We start from the raw sequence: 12,055 nt of genomic DNA, 5'->3' as shown, positions 1-12,055 counted from the left end.
TTATCAAGTATTTGAGAGCAGGGCTTATATTTTATGCCTCTTGATTTTCTTTAGCTTTGTAGTTTTCCTAAAACATTTATTACTTGACTTTTCAATAGTTTGTCAATGTAGACATAGTGTAGTATAGTGATAAAACAAGTTCTGAAACCAGACTACAAGTGTTTGTATTATAACTCTCATTTTCTAGCTATATGAACCTGGGGAAGGCATTAGGGCCTTTGCACTGAAGTGTCCCTTTGCCTGAAATGTGCTTCCACTAGGTATTCACACAGCAAACTCTTTGACCTCCTTCTAGTCTTTCCTCAATGGTCATCTGCTTAATAGGCCCATCTGAAAATTTTGTATAAAATTGCAACCACTCATCTTCCTAACTCCACAGTTCATTCCCCAACTCCTGAATCCTCTTCAAGTGTATCCTTGTGTTTTGTTTTGTTTCTTTCCTGAGGAAGATTTGCTCTGAGCTAACATCCATTGCCAATCTTCTTCTCTTTTCTTTCTTTTTTTGTGAGCTGTCACCATAGCATGGCTGCTAACAGATGAGTGGTGTAAGGCTGCGCCTGGGAACCAAACCTGGGCTGCCGAAGTGCAATATAGGCACTTTATTTGTTTACTGAAGTATCTCATGTATTTATGACAGTGACTGGAGATTTCTATGCAATTATCAGAGTGGATACAAATTTTGTACCAACTGAAGCTTATACAAATTGAGGAACGCTCTCTAGGAAAAATAATAGGACATTACAAATACTAAATTAAGTGCCACCATATGAACGTGATCCTAGGGCTCCTTTCAGGGCATTGGAAGTCCCTATAAGTGAACAACCATGAGACACAGTCTTCACTGACCTCCCAAGAAATCCACCTTTTGTAGGCACTCAAATATTTGTTTGAATAAATGAATTCAACTTAGTTGAACCTTAATCTCTTCATCTAAATAATGATAATAAAATAACTTGTCAAGTAGAAATTTCAAGAGGAAAATGTGAATAAATACATGTAAGATTCCCAGAAAAGGGCCTAGGATATAGTCAGTCCTCAATGAATATTAGTCATGGATTGCTTGCAGGTTAGGCAAACACAGAAGAGTTGAGAAGTTGTTGGTTTTTTCCTCCAATGAAGAGTATTCAGATTCTATATTACAGAATTAAGCAATATAGTAGAGGAAAAGTACATTCAAGTCATATTTCTGCTGAGAATTCTATATTAGGTTGCAGTAATTTATCCTGTTTGTGGATTTGCCAAAGACTTGAAAGAAATCTCATACTAAGAGAAGAATCTTAGGGTGATACAGATCCACTCATCCTGTGAGTTCCCAAAGTGCCCTGCCAGCTCCTTTCATACAGGGGTCATTTCACCACTGAAAAGATGCCATTTCCACGGCTGATAGCAGTAGCCAAATAGACAATCTGCACAGAACATATGGTATAACAGTGGGAAGAAATGATTTTGGCTAAGATCAGAAGAACAATTCTTACTCTTGTGAAATCTGTCTTGTATTTCTTTAAGACTCATTCATAGCCAAAATAACACAAAATATCAAGACCATGTCTAGCCAAACCAATAAACAACAAAGCTGGGAGTACTATATTGCATTCATGGAAATCAGTGTCTTATATTGAAATAATTGTCTTTGGGAAGTTTTATCATTTCAAGATAGATTTATTCAAACAAGAATCCCTTATGTCTACTTTCAGAAATTCAGACTGGCTTCAAAGCAAGGTGAACTCCTCTGTATAAATGTAGATGAAAAAAATTATTTCCATTGGTCCAAATACAGTGAATCAAGACATTCCTCGCCAGTGTGTGCATCTCTCTGGTACAAAATGACAAAGGATAGAATACAACTTTCAAGTTATGTCAAGACATCAGTATGGTAATGGTAAAACTTGAAGGTGATCTCATTCAACTTGAAGGATATTGTGAGGCACACTATAGTACCGCACATCCTAATAGGAGAATTCATTTACTTTGAAGTGAATCGAGGTTTTTTTTTTCCTCCCCATAAATTTATGTTTGAATGTGAATCAGTAATCTTACTGGCAGCCTCACTATGCATTTGTTATGGGAATTTTCAATGTCATGCATTATATGATTTGTATCCTCAAATAGTTTCAAATAAAAGTTGTCTGCTGTTTCCTGGTGAAGCGCCAAGCGAATGAATACTCGTTTGATTTGCTATCTGTACATATAGTTTTACATCTTCTATAATTAACCTGTCAATCTAATGTCTCCTGAAAAACTGCTGCCAGGTATTGCGGACTGTATTAAAAGCTAAGAATTCAGGCAGTGGTATTGGCATTTTTTTCATACCTGTACTCGAGTTTTCCTTAATAGGCTAAGACCAATTTAATTTTCAGTATTATGTGTCTTGTTTGATTTTACACCTGGGCTATCATTTCACATCCCAGAAAAATAAAATAAAACCAATTCCACTGTAACTTTCAGCAAAGTAAACAATCAGACTTTACAGGGGGGATCTATTGAAAAGAAAATGAGGTACAACTTTCTGCTAGCTCAAGCTGAACCCAGGATTGATAAGTTAGCCTGTTATAACCTGCAGGATCATTACATTATCAAAATGATGTTTGGCTTGAGGTTACTGTGTTTAGTTAATTCAGCTTTCTGTTATAAATCATAACATTCATCAAATATGAGTAATTCAGTGTTTCAGTTTTTAATGTGATTAGCAGCTTGATATAATACTAAAGTCACAAAATTTTTTATTAGAAACTGTTATTAGAGAGTCTATATTGGATAAGTTGCATATGAAAGACCTGAGTTTGGGCACCTGCTTTGTGAGTTTAGGAAACTTACTGAAATTCCCTGAGTCTTTGCCTTTTTCAGGAAATTGGAAATTTTCCTGCTTATCAAGTTGCGAGAAATTCTGAATGGCAGGTGGCTAGGAATCAACATTCTAGCTGAAAAGGCAGGCTAGAGCCTCGGTCTGGGTTTTGCTTAGATTCTATGTGTATATTTTGAGTTTGTTAGGAAATTGATGGAGAAGAGAAGGAAGCTAACTTCTTCCACTATCCTTAACATATAGCAAGGCAAAATTTGGCATCAGTTCTCACAGAGCTTTTTGATGGTGAAACACGACATTGTAAATCTAAAATGTTTTGTATATGTGGACTGGTACTATTGTGATTTTTCTGACATAAGTTAATTCAAATGAATTTGTGAATGAAACTATACAGGACAAAGTTTGCCAAAAATGGAATAGACTATACAACCATATGTATCTATTTCAGTTATAGGAAATACCCAACTTAACCAGTTAGTTGATTGAAATGTTGCACAGATAGGCTAGTTGAAAGGGCTCACAAGACTCCACAGACAATAAACATTTAAGATGCCAATCCAGGTAAAGAACAGAGTACATCAGAGAAAGAAAGCGCAGGTAAGCATGTGGGTCCCAAGAAACCTCCAAGGGCAGCTCCCCTGGATCTTTCCAAGTTTCACAGGATGTGCTTCATCTCTGGATTATGATCTATCAAGATACGCAGGAAGATCTCCATTTTAAGAGAGCTCCAGCAGAAGTTTTAGGGTTTTTTTGTTTGTTTGTTCATTTCAACGCACCACAGATTATGCAGGGAAATTGGGCTGCCAAATGTCAGCTATTCATTTATACAGCCCCCAAAATAGTCCTGGGTTCTGCCAGAGGATTTTCAAACTTTATAGAGCACTTTAAAACTACTAGCTAGCTGATCTCATCTTATTGTAGACAGGAGTCGTTAGCTGACTTCTAAGTAACCCCAGAAATAATCAGAGGAATGTTCTGGTCTAGCTGTAAGATAACTCCATCTTCTACAGTTCACGTACCATATTTTCATGCTGGCTGTGTAGACATAGGCAAACACTCTATCTATACAATCATGAGTTAGACTAGATCAAAAATCATTGGTATTTAATCTAAAATTATGGTTATACTAGGTCAAAAATCATTGGTATTTTGATTGATATTGTCTTTGTAATTCTATTGGTGCTTTGGAATCTAAACTATGACAGGACATGCAGCCAAGCTTAGCAAATTATATATGAGTAAATGCTTTATCTAAAATTTCAGCTGATTCAGCTGTCATTAAATTTCAGTCCTAGAGTGAGTTAGCCTCTAGCAATGTGTCAATGGAAGAAAATTCTTGTGTCTTCCCCCTCAGTCAGTTATCAAGGGATGCTCATTAACTTTTAAGCTATTCATAGAATATGGACAATTGGGCAGCCAGGTTGTATTCACCAGCTATACTTTATGGCCTCTAGCTTTTCTAGAATTCCCCTGAGTAAAGACATCCTAGAAGCCTCTCAAGTCAGCTGCCATTTACCTGCAGAATTGTTTTAGTGCCTTCTGAGACTTCAAGACATCAACATCAGTGATCTACTGTGAACTGTAAGGGCACGTTGTACTGACCTCAAGTCTTTATTTTTCAGAGGTCTCTACAGTTTTTATATTACAAATGGAAAGTCCCCAATTTTATCCTTGCTAGGATGAATACTAGGGAAGGCTCTGGCCAGGAGTGTTTGACATTGATGCTAAGGTAAATAATCAAATTATAGGAAAACAGAAGTTCTCGAATGTCCTCTGAAAATCGATCGCTTATCCAAGATTTTTTAAATTATATGTCATCTGATGTTATAGGGAGTGTTTGGGGTTTTTTATATCTTTCGTTTTACAACAGTGTTTGTATTATTTTTTAAAAAAACATTTTTGTTAAAATATGAGCTTTTAAAAATCATTATCATTTTCATAATGATATGAAGAGGTATCATTAGAATTGTCAAGAGGCTTGTTAGGAATATTTTAGCATAACAATTTCTATCAACCTCTCCAAAGCTACTCCTAGTTTAAACAATTCCCCTTTCCAATGAGAGGATCGCCCCTGGGCAACTCCAAATAGAAATTCTGAAGTCTCCCCTGAGAGTTTTTCCTTATTTGTCTTTGTTTTCTTATCACAGCATTATACAGATTGAATGCAATCCCTATCAAAATTTCAATGATATTTTTCACAGAAATAGAACAATCAATCTTAAGATTTGTGTGTAGCCACAAGACTCCAAATAGCCAACGCAATCTTGAGAAAGAAGAACAAAGGTGGAGGCATCACATTCTCTTATCTCAAACTATTTTACAAAATTGTATTAATTAAAACACTATAGTTTTGGCGTAAAACCAGACTCATAGATTAATGGAACAGAATAGAGCCCAGAAATAAACCCACACATATATGCGAATTAATTTATGATAAAAGAGCCAAGACTATACAATGGAGAAAGGACGGTGTCTTCAAAAAGTGGTGTTTGGGAAATCGGACAGCCAGATGCCAAAAAATGAAACCAGACCACTATTGTCCACCATATACACAAATTAACTCAAAATGGATTAAACACTTGAATGTAAGACCTGAAATCATAAAACTCCTGGAAGGAAGCATAGGCAGTAAGCTCTTGACGAAAGTTTTGGCAACAGTTTTTTGGGTGTGACACCAAAAGCAAATGCAACAAAGCAAAAATAAACGTTGGGGTGACATTAAATTAAAAAGCTTCTGCACAGCAAAGGAAACTATCAACAAAATGAAAAGGCAACCTACTGAATGGGAGAAAATATTTGCAAATCATATATCTGAGAAGGGGCTAATATCCAAAATGTATACAGAATTCATACAACTCAATAGCAAAAAATAAAAGAAGCTCATAGATACAGAGAACAGGTTGGTGGTTGCCAAAGGCAGGAGGTGGGGCATGTGACAAATGTGTGAACTGTTTTGTTTTGTTATTTTAAATTAATTGAATAAAAATAAGAGAACTGTTTCCTCACAGATGCTGATAGCACTTGCTTTTAAAAAGATAGGCCTTTGGGAAAGGAGAAAGAGAGAGGAACTGACATTTATTATTTAGCTGCCCTGTATTTAATAAAAGACCCAACACTTCACACTTTAATTCTTGTCCATCTTTACATCTACTCTAAGAGATAGGTGCAGTGTAGCTATTCCCATTTTATAGAAAACCAAAGCTCAGAGAGGTTAAATAACTTACCCGAAGTCACATGGCTAAGTACGGAGATAGGAAATGTTATTTCCAAACATCATTCTTGATAATGCCCAAAGCTAAGTATCTCACAAACCAAATGAATATAGAGGGAAAAAAAAAATTGAAAACGTGTTATTCAATATACTTCATAAGTGTGAGGCTTTAAGGTCAATTCTTGCAGAGATAAATAGATAAGCAAAGCATAGTGACCGACCCAAACAAGTTAACAGTCTAGCAAGGAAGAGAAGCCATACAAAAACAGCCATAGTAGAAGACAGAATGAGATAATTTGCTATATTGGAGATTCCGATAAATTGTGGTGATGATTTAACAAGTGAAGTTATTGTATGTGGCAAAATAGAGAGCCCACAAAAATGTATAAGGAGCAACTGATCTGAGAGAACTGGAAGAGTAATAAACTCATTCCAGTTCCGTTTATATGTTCTTTCTTCCATTGATGAGATATAATTCAGACATTTAGGTAACATTCATTAACATCAAACAAAATCAGATTTTCTGTTTGTCTGGTTTATTTAATCAATGGAGATGATGAATCAAATAAAACGAACCCAGTACGAATTTTTGGTTTGAATTACGTTTCATTATAAAATAAAATAAAAATGCACTAATGTACTCATGTCCTCATGAAATTTTTGTACTATTTTAATCTAATCTTTTTAGGAGAAAAAGATACATTTTATGCTCTTTTTCACAGTAAAACATATACTGATGATATCTGGAAGATAATATTGGCTTCAGGTGACCTTGTTTAGAATTTTTTCTTGTGTTTTGATATTGTGGGGACCTGGAATTGGCCACCCCAAGATATGTCTCTTTGGCATCGGGATTATTTGAGGCTGATTGCTTTTGATAAGCTGGGACAGGGAAGGAGGCTCTGAGGAAAGGAACTTGCCCTTCCTTAGGACACATTTACATTTGTAAGGTAAATCTCTATCTGTAAAAGTGCCTCCCTCTCTGTACCAGGAAGAAGAAAGGTGACCTTCTCTCTAGAAACTCTTAATCAATACCAAAGGCAAGGACTTAAATCTGCATTTTATTGTGCTTCTCTGGTAACCTCCTGTAACTGACTTCCCTCCCCCTCCCAATGTTGGCATCTCCTTAAAGATTAAGCATCTTTCTTTAGGCTGGGAACCGATTGTGGTGCTCATCTGTGACACCCCCCCCCCCAACCTGAGGCAACACACCTGCCACCCCAGGGCGTTCACTGGGACAGCAGACCTATCTGTCGTTTCCATCGAGTTCTGTGCTGACAGAGCGGCCTCGTGACTATTGTAAAAGGGGCATTTCAATCACATGTGAAACACCCTGTTTGGGGGTATATAACCACTATGTGCACCCCACTTCTTCGGTGCCCTTTCTTCCTTCGGGAAGAGAGGCCCTGGGCCATGGTTCCTCATAAAGCTTTGTTTAATTTTCTCTTGCTATTCTGTCTCATGTGAATTTAATTTGTTCTCCGGCCAGACGAACCCACATTTGGGGAGAGGAAATGTCCTCCTCCCCTACAGTTTATTCATCTTTAAGGAAGATGGGCATTGTATGTACACAATGAGTTTTATCAGTAAAAATATTTGAAAGCACAGCCATAGAAAAGTACATTTGATTTAAAAATTTAATGAAGTATCACATCAACAGGAAGAGGTACATATCACATTTAAGTTCAATACATTTTCAGTAAGTAAACACCACCAAATACCTGCATCCAGATCAAGAAACAAAGTATCAACATCCCAGAAGTCCTTCTCTTATCCTCTTTCAATGACTATCACCCATACCCCAAACATAATCACTATCCTGATACAGAGCAATTTTGCTGAATTCAACTTTATATATGTGGTATTGGTCAATACTTTTTTATTTAGCTTCCTTTACACAGTTGTTTATAAAGTGTAATCAGATTTTCCATGTAGCATCAGCCCTTTCTTCATTGCTATATATTATTCCACTGTGTAAACATACAACACTGGTTATATCCACTTTACTGTTAATGAGCATTTGAGAATCTTCTAGTCTTTTGCTATTGTAAATGATACTGGCTCAACACAAGGTTGACACAAAGGAAGCCATATTGTAGAAAAGAAACCATATGGTAACTTTAAATGACCTCTAATTCACTAGTCCAGACATGCTCTGTAGATTTTGTGGCTCCTCCCAGCTGCTTTATGATAACTTTGTTCTTTTGAGTTCCTTAGGAAAGTGATGACCCCCAGGCAGAGAGCTTATGCTGATAGCCATCATCAATGACAACTGAAAGATCAGGTATAGAGCCTTGCTCCATTCTTTGATGCATATCCAGTAAAACAAAGGACTATCAGGAACTGGGACGAGAGGTCTTTCCCCATCCGAAGACCAACCCCAGCCGCCTCCCCCACCTGGAGAATAGCCCCGTATGTAACTGGCCTGTAGTCTTTGTTCTGAGAGATGGTTCTTTCAGACATGAGTCAGCCATCTTCCCTCTTGCTGGCAAGCTGTGACAAAGAAACCCTTTCTCTCCTACCACCTTGTCTCCTGAATATTGGCATGTCTTGTGGTGAGCAGACAACCCCCAATGGGCAACATAATAGTACTGCTATTAACATTCTAATATGTCTTTTCTATTTCTATTTAGACTTCTACTTCTTTCCATTTCCATCTCTATTAGATAAATCTAGGACTAGAATTGTTAGGCCATAGAGTTTGCATATATTTAGCTTTAGTGGCTAATGGCAAATAGTTTGAAATTGGTCATGATAAATCACACTCTCAGTCTATGAGAAACCAGGATGCTCCACACGTTCACCAATACTGTCTTTTTAATTCTCTCCATTCTGGTCGTTACATTTGTCCAACAATAAATACCACTGATTAGATTTTTGTTTAGAAGTATTCTTGCCTTATTCCATGTGTTGGGAAATAACTTCTTGATTTTTTAGATAGCCTATTTTAGAATATCTATTGTATTAATTTCTAATAGAGTGGTTATAAAATATTTTTAAAATTAAATTAGATCAATTATATCTATGTTAATTTTAATTTTTTGATCATTTTCCAGGGTTATTGATTTCTTAAAAAACTTTTGTCAGTGTCATTCATAAACTGTTAGTGATCTATTTTATTTTGGCAAAGTGTTTACATAACTATGAAGGAAATGCATTCTCAAAATGATGTTTTTGTAAAATAAAATTATTGGAAGAATAATAAGTAAAAGTAATTGTCTGTTATAATTGTGGCATATTTTCTGCTAGACTTTCTGATACTTTATGCTTGTAATAGAAAGTTTTAAAAATTTCAGAAAATTATAAGAAGAAATTTTAATGAATTACCTGGAATTTAATTGTTGACAAATGTGAAGCAGAAATAATACTGATGGTTAATAGGACTTATACAATTTTTATAATATAGCTATATTATTATACTCATGTTTTATTTATTTGTTTATATTTAAGTACCTCTTGGGTTATAATGAGAGCATGAGACACAAAATTTATTCTATTTCCTTAGACAATAAATATGCTTTAGTCCATCTATGGGACCTTTCAGCCCAATCTCATCTATTATGTAGTTATTTTTTCCTAAACTGTGTTCAATGTTCATCTTTTTTAGTGTCTTTATAATTTCATCCGTCTTTAGTATATTTCTCACTGATCCCTAACTCTTCCAAGGGTTATACTAAAATCCATGCCATTTTATCGGAAAACATGTTTCATTTGCTTTTTAACATTTTTTGATATTTTGTTTTTTGATTATTAGTTTTCACTAATGTGATTATTTAATTCTTCATCAAATATATATTGAATATCTTCCCACATTGTGACTTACTTTCAGATATATATATATTTTTTATATATAAGCATAAAATATAACCATGCAAAACATTCACAAGCATAAGTTCTATATATACTCAAATGACTAACTTGTATTATTTGGCATGAAATTCATATTTTTTATTAAATTATCTCAATGTATAAACCTTCACTCTATATATTGCACTTTGTATTTTATAACATCTCATTTTGAAAAAAAATTTGCTTCTTTACATCAAAAGTTTTTGTGAAGTTGAAGGAAAAAATTTTTAGATAGTTAGGGGACAGAAAGATAGATAAAGAGAGACAGATAGATAGAGATCCAATAGCTCTTTGCCTGGAGTGTGAAAATAACCTGAAAATGCATCTGAAGCAATCTAATGCATAAACTGGGAATCGCTGACAAAGAATTACACGCGAAATAAATTACTCAGAGTAAATGTTTAAAGTGACCCCTACTAAAAATAAATAAATAAAAGACTGAACTGCTACAGGCTAAAAATAGAAAATAAAATAAAGTATTAAATCTGCCACACTCTTTCTTCTTTTATTGGTTTGTGACCCCAGACAGAGAAGTTTCAAAAATCCTTACCGGATCACACTCTTGGGAGCCTTCCATCTCCACCTGGTGAACCACTCGATCAGCTTTCAGGGCAAGGAGAAGATAAACAAACAGATGTTTGAACAAAAGCAAAGCTACTGGGATATGACTGGAGCTACTTTTAATCAGCTCAGGAAAATAGTGCTAAATGTAGTTTCTTTCATCAAATGTTTAACTTCAACATCTTTTTGGGGGGACCATATTTCTGGGAATAAAAATGACCAGTTATTAATCATTGATTAGTTGCAGGTTTTATCATCACTGAAAGATAGTGACCTAATGACTGTGTTCCAAGTTACAAATCAATTGTTTAAATTTTTTATTTCAATAAAATATGAATCAATCAATATTGAGTACTTTATTGTTTTATAACAATGTCTAAGGCCATGGGTCCATAAAGCAGTATAGCGAGGTCGGTAAGCAAATGCATGTTTTTCCCCTTTCCACCGCCCTCTTATCCTGTGTAATCACCTTTATGATTCTAGCTCAGATATAACTTCTTTAGTGATCCTTCCCTACCTTTATATTAAGTCAAGTCTAAATGTTAATGCCCTCCTAATGTTTTATCTTTTCTTTATATTTTCCACAATTAAAAAGGTATAGTTACTTACACATTTGGTTAATGTTCACGCTCCTCACCAAATGATAAATCATATGAGGAGAAAGGGCAGTTTTTCTCTCTAGTATACTCTAAATGGTGAACACAGTGAGTTTCACATAGGAAATAAACAATACATATTTGTTGAATGAACATATCTCCTTGTTTATGTTCCTACAGTGAAAATGGGAGATAGATACAGTTTATTTCTGTAAAATATCCAATGCTGGAGAAGGTGCTAATTATCATAAGGACACTTCATATTTGTGACATCCTTTCATTATTACAAGCACCTTCACATTTCTTTTAAAGGAGAGGACTCTCAGAAAGGCTGGAGTAGGGGCTTGACACAATGAGAATCTCTCAATGTAACGAGATCCTCAAAATCTTGGTCAAGAGTGTGTCATAGAGAAAATGTCTTAAAACATTATTCATCAGATTCAGATTTGTGTGAGCACAATTGTCAAAACTTTGGGCATTAGAATGAGTTAGGATCAAGTGATAGGGAATAATGGGAAAAAGTAGAAAAAAGAAATGAGTGCAGCCTTAACGTACAGATAGGGTTTAGTCAAAATAAGTTACATGTTCATGCATCAATGAGGAGGAGAGGAAGGCTATAAGACCTGCATTGATTTGGATGAGGTAAACCTTCGAGTAGAATTTCCTAGAAACGACAATAGTCTGACAGACAGTAGAGTTCCATCAGCTTTTCTTGTCTATATCCAGAGATTATCTAAACAGGTCACCAACGAGATCCTAGATTGCTTTGTATAAACTGAAAAAGGTAACAATATGCAGAGCAAACAAACAATTTACAAATAATGGCAAGATTTTATATAATAGTATTCTGGCAATTCTATCCTAAATGCTTTCATAAAATCATAATTAGAGTACAATCTAGTTCACTCTGATAGGTTTCCCTGTTCCTGAGTTAAAATTAAGGTGACTCTGGTAGCAGTTTTCAGTTTGTAATTTGAACAAGGCTGCAAAAATCGGCAGTTCTCTCTTTTGTTTTTAGAAGTACTTTATAAAGAAACA

Source organism: Equus caballus, chromosome 7 (genome assembly GCF_041296265.1).
Source record: "Equus caballus isolate H_3958 breed thoroughbred chromosome 7, TB-T2T, whole genome shotgun sequence".
NCBI lineage: Eukaryota > Metazoa > Chordata > Mammalia > Perissodactyla > Equidae > Equus > Equus caballus.
This window is presented reverse-complemented; position numbering follows the sequence as displayed.